General features: G+C 32.2%; 1 long non-coding RNA gene across 1 annotated transcript; it reads left to right on the top strand.

The window, feature by feature from the left end:
- The first annotated feature begins 566 nt into the window (after positions 1-566).
- Positions 567-4715, top strand: LOC131070415 (uncharacterized). The gene is made up of 3 exons (XR_009112322.2): positions 567-1019; positions 1538-1643; positions 4293-4715. It is a non-coding gene; the product is annotated as an uncharacterized LOC131070415 (long non-coding RNA).
- The last annotated feature ends 3799 nt before the right edge of the window (positions 4716-8514 follow it).

Here is an 8514-nt window from a genome sequence, read left to right as displayed (position 1 = left end):
ATGCTATTTTTACCATTTCAAAAATAAAAAAATGCATAGAACATAATTAAAAAAAACACATGTTACTATTCTAAGAAACAATGACCTATGCAAACAAAAGCTAGTTTATACCATCTTCCACCCAATTTTTATACATTAGGTTGCACACAAATAACAGGCTAGTTTATTGCACAATTGGATATTTATATTATTGTTGTTCTTAATTTGTCAATTTAATTATAAATTTATTAAGCACAATTGGACATTTATATTATTGTAATTCTTAATTTGTCAATTTAATTATAAATTTATTAAAATTTAGGTTTAATTTGTCACCTCATTTGAAATTTATGAATGTTCTAGACTTAATTTATGACCCATAAAAAATTTATGAAAACTTCATACCTGGTTGACCATCTTTATTTTATCCAATTATTTTATGAAGAGCTAACACTCATTTCTAAATAAATTATGTTATAAATCAAAACAATTTATTTAAGATTATTTTTTAATATTTTAATTTATTCTTTTGTATTTGAATAGATGAGTTTGTAATTTGGAGATAAATTTTTGAAAGAATATATGTTTAAGGTGTTCATTTTTTCGGGTTTATCCTGGTTAAGTGGAGTAGAGTCTGGGCCATTGGCTCTCAGGGATTTCTTCATGACTGTTGCCTCTTATCGGTGGAAAAAAAAGCACTGTGACTGTTGAAAAAAAAAGCACTGTTATTGTTGAAAAAAAAACACTGTTATCATTGAAAAAAGCATTGTTACTGTTAATGAATTGAAACGTTAGCAACGGCTGTGAGGGAATGTCTTAAAAAACCACTGTTACCGTTGATGTTTTCAACTTCACCTCTTATAAAAGAAGATAAACTGGCTCTTGGGTTCATCCAGGGATTTGAGGAATTAATGATTTGATGTGCTCATTGTATGGTTTTCAAATGTATGTCAGGGATTGAGGAATTATACGGTTTTCAACTTGTGTTCATTTTCTGGGTTAACATATTTCGCAAGCATTCTACTGAAAGTGCATTATGGGTATGTAGAGTTTTAGTTGTTGTTTTTTTGCCCTTTTGTTGTTCATCGTATGCCTGTTTGCCTGCAGCTGTTTAGATTTTTTTTTCCATTTCGATTTGTGAATTCTCTGCCTTGGTTTTGACCACCCAGATGCCCTAACAGCTATCCACCTATAAAAAATCAACTCAATTTGTGGGAGTTTCTGCAACTTCTGTATTACAATCTTGGATGTCATGCAAATGTCTTGTCACTGTTGAAGTATTTTACATTTGTTCCATATTGTAGGTCTATGGGTCTCTATCTCATGAATTTGTGTACCTAGAGTGGTTAAGGAATTATGCTTATATTTTTTCATGTCCATATTTCAGTGTGTTGCTTTTATATTCTCAATTTGGCTTCTCAAGGAAACCTCTTCTGAATTTGATTTGTTTAATTTTCTTGTGGTGTACTTTGAATTGTGATTTGAATTTTTGATGCTTGTAATTTTGCTTAAGGGATTCAACAGATTGTTTCACAACATTAATCTTTATCGCATTCAGGAGGACAATACAAATCATCTTCTGCTTGGCCTTCGACTTACCATTGACTCATGGGATGACCAGGTATGCATGCCTTCGACTTACCATTGACTCATGGGATGACCAGGTATGCATGCCTTTGACTTATCATTTCTATCTCTTTATTTGACTATATCTAAGATTTATATTGAATTTGCTAGAGCTTATTTCTTAAAGTAAATACCCTGCATTTTACCCAAGTATCTAATATCAATCAAGATAGATTTGAAAATCATTTTTACTTGTTTCTCTCCCGAATAGCTCAAGAACAGCCAGCATGATGAGATCACAGTGCATTGTGATGAGATGAGACATTCTGGATATAACTGTATATTACTCATATCCAGAAGCTCTCAACTCACTACTATCATTACTAATACTCATCAACGGTTGTGTGGAATTGGTTGTTATGTTTCTTGTCCCCTGCAATGCCTGCTATATCACATAAAGTGGCGATAATATTAATTAGGAAATATGTGAAATTGGTTATTATGTTCCTCCCTCCCTGCAATGCATGTCTAGCTCAAGCTGCCTCATCTGAACAGCCGACCATCATACTGGCTCATTTCAACTGCTAGTGATTTTATTTCCGGTGAATTGAAATTAGAACTTATACGAATTGAAATTAGAACTTAACGACTGTATAAGTTCTTCCAGCTTAAGCTGGACTCTCTACTTAATGTTTTAACAATGGCTGGAGAGATTCTGTTGATGCACTCTCTACTTAATGTGTTAACATTGGTTGGAGAGATTCTGTTTGTAAATATACAGCTGCTCTTGCAGTAGAGAGTTTGGGTTGGGGTATTTGTGATTATCCAGGGATTATAATTTCTTTTTTAATTGACAGTTATTGGTTTTCAGGGCAGGCCAATCTCTGTTTCTGATATTGACTTAGCCCTATAAGCTTTTCGGCTCGTAATTTTCTTTACTTTATTTTGGTTATTTTTACCAATACTAAATTTCGAAGACTTAAATTAAAATCATGATATACAAAGATTCAAAAGTTATCTGGAAAACTGTTGTCTTAGATAATTAAAGATCACTAGAATATTCCCTTTTAAGTGATTGTTAGTTGTAATCCTGCATTAGGCTTATCAAAGTGCGAAAATCCATATGAGATAACTGATTAGGAAATATAAAACAATTCCTGACAAGAAAAACCACAGATACTGAAAATCCATATGAGATAACTGATTAGGAAATGTACATTTGACTATGCAAAAATCAAGAGTCTTGTTTCAACTAGTTCAGAAAATGGCATTTCATACTTTACTAGCTGTATTTGCTAGTTTATTCTTTTACACTAGATAGTTAAATATTTTTTCTCCATCATTTTTGTGATTTCTAGCAATTTGGGGAGATCTGAAAAACATATTTTGTCTTTCTGCATTTGTGTGTATTCAAGTTATATTCTCTTCAATCTTAAAAAGGAATTGTGTGTTTTGTAAATAGTGCACTACCATTAATTATTATAATTAGTTATACAACTCAAAGGCCTTAGAAAAGCTTGAGTATGACATATCTTATCGAATCACACTATAGTGGCTTTAAAATCCTTAAGAATCGTGGCTTCAAAATCCTTAAGAATCTGCCAAGGCTAATGAACATTAATTTTTATAATTAGTTATTTGTTATAGGTAGTTGTAATTTCAGGTATATTCTTAATTGTATATGTAGTAATGTATTCTCAGACTGTTAAATAAGTTACTGTAATGAAAATTATTGAATCATCATTCATTACTATATTCCTTCAACCGACACCTTCTGAGAAAATTAAAGACTCCACATAATAGCTACATGGCACTGCTGACTTGAAAAACAGAGCTCCCCAACTTCTTTACATTCTTCTCTTTATATGTACTGTTATCGGTAATCTAGTGAGTTTGAGTGAAAGTGAGGCTTCCCACAGTTTTTATATATTGCTTTGAAAATGTATCGGTATAGTTGTGACTTTGAGAAAAAGCAAAGCTTTGCAAATTTTCTGTTTTCTTTAGTTTGCTGGTATTGTGATAATGGTAGTAGGAATAGGTTCCTTTTGGTTAAGAAGGCCAGGAGCAGCTACTGTTTAGGAGTGGTATGTCTAGCCGGTGCTTTGGATTGACATTGAAAGTTCCCCATAATTTTGGAGCATCTCTTGAAAATATTTTGTTGTCAAAGTGGCAGTAATGTAGTCAACAATTCCACAATTCCTCATAATTTCCAGTTACTCTAAATTGTCGAGGTAGACTTTCAAAATCCTATAGAAGAGCTTAGAGCTAACATATCACACGAAACCATTTTAATTCAAATCAAGCTTCCAATTTTTTTGTATATGCTTCTTGGTGTATATACTTATTGTGATTACAGGTGTGGTATGCACTGGGAAAGACACATTAGAGAGTACAACATGGGCTTCTTGGTGTATATACTTATTGTGATTAGAGGCGTAAATATGGTGACAATTGTTTATGATTGTTTATGATTCAATGAGTTTCTGAATGAGTTTCTCCACTGGCTGTATCAGCTGGTTTTCTCCTGTTTCACTAAACATTTTATATTGAGAGATATCTTTTAGCTGATAGATTTGGTGGTTGAATCCATTATCAATTGTTTTGTTGGGTTTTAAGATTGGTGTATCAGTGGTAATGTGGCAGCATCTTTGATTGAATTTGATAAGTAGCATCTAGGAAACTGGTTTTTACTAATTTTTTTTTTATATAAATCATGAATCAATAATTAGTCTTGTGATTTTATGCAGATCTACTTGCAACATTGAAAACAATGCTGATAATGTCTAGATCTAGTTCAGGCATTTGATGTGCGAGAGGCAATAGGCATAGATATCTTTGCCAGGTTTGTAGAGTGATTACTATAGGCATAGATATCTTTGCCAGGTTTGTACAGTGATGCTAGATTATCTCAATAGTTGTTGCAGTCAATGCAAAATTAATTAAAATTTTATAGTTGCACTTTTGAATCAAATCAATCAATTGATATGTAAAGGATTTGTTGTATATATACATTTATTTGAGAGGGGTTGAATTTTCCCCCTCTTTTAGGTTGGAGGGAATGATCATTGATCATGGTCATTCTTTTCAGTCTAATGTCTTTGTGTTGATTTTTATATTTTTATATTGTATAAAATTCAAATCTATTTTTTATTTATTTTATGTTTACTTCATCGCATTTAATGATTTGAAATTTTCAGTCTAGTGTAAATATCTAATTATTACAATATCTTTTAATATAATGTAATTTGGTAACATTGTAAAAATTATTGTTGTGTTATTAGTGCATTGTGATCTAAACATGTTTATTCTTGAAATTCATTTATTTTTTGTATGACGTGTGTTCTTGAATTGATTTACTGATTATTTATTGAAGTGTGGGTTTGAATTTTGGATTTCACTTTGTATGTTTGAACTTTGACACTTCTGACATTCACTTTGTTTGTGAATATTGTTTATATGAAGTGTGGGTGCAAGCATTGACATTCATTAGTTGTTTGTTTGAAGTCACTCTCAAACTTGTTTTTTAGTGTGTTTCATGAGTTGTGAAGTGAGTGGTTTCAACACTAGCCGTGAAGAGTGTGCTAACTTTGACAATCATTAAAATGTGTTTGAACTTGGGGATTCACTTTGTATTTGTTTTGGATTTACTTTGTGTGCATTTGAACTATTGTGGGCATTCACTTTTGTATGGTTTATGTTTAACTTTGTCATATTTGAACAAACCTCATGTGTTGTTTTTTGATGTGTGTTTTGTGTGGTGTTTGTATTTGAACTAAATTTTGCATTCATTTTGTGTGATGTGTCTTTGAGTTAGCTTTGACTTTCACTTTGTGCACATTGTATGTTCTAACTTTGTCATGTTTGAGAAAACTCTATGTGCAACATGTTTTATAACTTTGCCATTTTATTTATGTGTGGTTGGAATTAACTTTTTATTTATTTGTTTGTGTGGCTGTGCATGTTTGAAAGTTAATTTTGGTATTTACTTTGTGTTGTGTCTGTTTGAACTGAAATTGACATTCATTCTGTGTATGCATGTTGGAATTAACTTTGACATTCATTTTTTCTACTTTCTTGTGTGGAGCGTATGAAAGAAATTTGATTTTCAATAATGTTCTTTTTGTGTATGAATGCATGTGTGCATGTGTACATTTCAAAGTTGACTTAATGTTGTGTGTGTTTGAACTAAATTTGGCTTTCACTTTGTGTTGTATGTGTTCAAAATAAATCTGGCATTTACTTTTGGTTGCATGTATGCTTTAAATTTGTCAAGTTTGAATGGAATCCATGTATGATATGTTTGTACTTTACCATGTTTTAACACTCTTGTGTATGTGTTTGCATTTTGAGATGTTTGAATCGGTGTGAAGTATGTTTGAAATGATGTATGTTTTTATGTGTGAACTTTCTTTGACATTTAATTTACACATTTGTATGTTTTTGAATAAACATTGACATTTATGTGTAGAAAGAACTTTAATAATGTTCTTTGTGTGGATGAATGCATATGTGCATGTGTAATTGCATTCGTTGTATGTTAACATTGGCTGGAGAGCTTCTGTTTTTAAATGTACAATTGCTCCTCCAGTGGGGAGTTTGGGGTGGGGTGTCCCCGGTAATCCATGGATTATCTATGCATGTAATAAAAGGTTATGAGCTTTCAGGAAGCCCTGATGTTCTTTGCTTTATTTTTAAGCATAAAATTTCTCAAGGATTAAATTAAAATGATGATATACGAAGATCCAAAAGTTATCTGAAAACTTTTGGTCAAAGTTAACTGCTGTCTTAGATAATTAAAGATCACTTACAATATTCTCTTTTAAGTGGATTACATTACGCCTATCAAAGTGCAAAAATCCATATGATATTAGGGAATAGGTTATAGGAAATATAACACAATTCCTGACAAGAAAAAACACAGCTACTGAGATTTTGGGAGTACAGCATATGCACATTTGAATTGCAAAAAGTCAAGAATTTTGTTGTGTTCACCGTTGCTAGTTTATATTATTTTCTCCTTCAACTTTTTTGCAATTTCTAGTAATTTGGGAAGATCTGAAAAATGTATTTTGTCTTTCAGCATTTTCTGCAAGTTGTGTTGTCTTATGTGTCTTAAAATCTGATTTTCTAAATCTGATTTTCTAAGGTTTTTGGTGGAAAACTATCATACTTACTAAAACAATCCACATCGGATGGAAATATTGATGAAAAGTCCTTAAAACACAGTTGCCTTTGATGACAAATACTACTGTGTCTGAAAAGGACAAAGACTGCTGATTTATGATATTAAAATTTTCTTCAATTATGAAAGCTGCAGCTGGAATAATGCTGCTCATTTACTGCCCCGTATTATTTTCTGCTCTTTAGAGTCTGATTGCCTGCTGCTGGGATGACTTTTATGGTAGTTAAATGTTGCTATATAATGAAATTGCCATGCTGCCGAAGACTGCTGTTGATGTTCTGCTACTTAAGATGCTTCCTTTGCCTTTCACAAGCATAGTTAGCCCTGTAAGTCTCACAACCAGTTATGCGCCTACAGATGGTATTTTTAACCTTTGCAATTTGAGTAAATGCCTTTGTATCAGCGTGCACCTCATAACAGGATTTCATGTAGATTTGAAAAACAATTCCTCCTTGCTTAGGCACACGGTTGTGTATGCATTTCGAATCTTTGATTTTAACTTTGGTTTCTTTACCCAAACACTTTGTGTATGTGAAAAGTAAAACCATTTCAGTGGAACATAGAAAAAGGTACTAGGTGTTGTTGCCTGTGCACGTATTGAAACTAGATGCAAACCAAAGTTATGCAAGGTCACAAAAATGCAATGTAAACTAAAGCCGTCTCAAACCAATCAAACTGTGATTAACAACCACCAAATGAGCTAGGATATGTAATGCAATCAAATGATGATTGAAACTAAGCTAACCAGGGCAATGAAGACTTGAAAACTGTGTAAATGTTGTGCTATTTTGTGAAAAAGTAGGATAGAGAGGGTCAAGATGCATCTAGATTGAGAATGGTCAGTTATGAAAAGTGTTGGAAATTTATTCTGGAGCAGCTGGAAAAATCTACAAAAGTGGTGGCCATTCAAACGTGGATGGCCTATAGGAAGGCCAAGTCCATTGTTGAATGGTTAACAGGAAGTCTAGGTCTTCTCTAAATGGCTAGTGATTGTTGGAGGTTAGAAACTAGTGGCTTTTTGGGTTTGTTAGGGCTTGTTTGATGCACCTATAAATTATGGGTCCATGTATTATGATGTAAGGCCTTTGAATTGCAGCTCAATTGCTGGAATGTCTTAAACCTATAAATTATGGGTGTATTATGATGTGAGGCCTTTGAATTGCAGCTCAATCAATGGCTTTGGATAGCATCTCTTTGAATGGCTACTACTATATAAAAAAAAAGAATATAGGAAGAAATTGGAATTTAAAACCTTTGTAGAATCCTTTTATAATATATGGTTTGTCATGAACATTAAACCTTTCTAGAATTGTTTGTCTGGTTTTTGTTAAGTATATTCAATGAACCAGGAGCTACGTAATAACAACCACCGTCTTTAAAATCACTCTCATTATTACTAAAACAGAATTGCAAAGATAATTATTTGTAGTATAACAAGGTAGTATTAAGGTTTCAAACTATTTTGTTAACTTCATAAATGTAAACTCATTTTTCCTATTATAAATGAATACATTCTTGTTTTTCTTACTATACAATGATCAACTAGACATTGTATGGCTGTTTTCTCTTTGTGGAGTTTAGGCTTGAGGCTATAAAGAACTAATCTATGCAAGTTATTTTTATTTATGATTATAGGAAACAATTATTTTGTATGTTAGGAACTGGAAAATAAACAAGTATCATATATAATAAAGTTGTATCAAATTTATCAATTCAAAATAAATAAGTATTCTAGAGGTGCGATAGCAAGGGTTTTGTAAAAATGGTGAAGGAGCGCCAAGGAGAGC

Source organism: Cryptomeria japonica, chromosome 3, assembly GCF_030272615.1.
Source record: "Cryptomeria japonica chromosome 3, Sugi_1.0, whole genome shotgun sequence".
Lineage (NCBI taxonomy): Eukaryota > Viridiplantae > Streptophyta > Pinopsida > Cupressales > Cupressaceae > Cryptomeria > Cryptomeria japonica.
Note: the sequence above shows the minus strand (reverse complement) of the source record. Positions and strands in the feature narration are given on the sequence as shown.